This window comes from Oncorhynchus mykiss, chromosome 6, assembly GCF_013265735.2.
Source record: "Oncorhynchus mykiss isolate Arlee chromosome 6, USDA_OmykA_1.1, whole genome shotgun sequence".
Lineage (NCBI taxonomy): Eukaryota > Metazoa > Chordata > Actinopteri > Salmoniformes > Salmonidae > Oncorhynchus > Oncorhynchus mykiss.
Window position 1 is genome coordinate 67,479,936 of NC_048570.1, and position 502 is coordinate 67,480,437.

The window sequence follows — 502 nt, forward strand, 5'->3', positions numbered from 1 at the left end:
GGCACATTGCAGAGCCCTTCTATAGTTTTTCCGCAGCTTATGTGGAGGCCTTTGAAGCCCAGAACCCACCTGCTCCGGTCCTAACAGTGTAGCTCTCCCCTCATACAGGCTGAGGTCCCATTGGCCGACACACATAACACCCTATGAGCTCTTCCCTCAGGGGGATTCCTGTTTATGAATTACTAAACTGACAAAGGAGGATCTGGGAAGCCCATTCAGAGACACATCAGCAATATAATCCATATGAAATATGGTCCCTGAAATATTTATCCTGCTACTTCGGGTAGTCTTGATCAAATACTAAGACAACAGTAACTGTGGTACATGTACAGTGACACTTTACATCTAGGTGTTTGTCTTAGTAACACCTAACACAGCAATGTGTGATATTTCTTCTGTCATGAAAATACGTTTCCTCTAATAGGGTCAAATACAGCATACATGTCCGAACAGGGCTCTCCAACTCTGTCTACCACACACCAACACACCTCACACACACCTC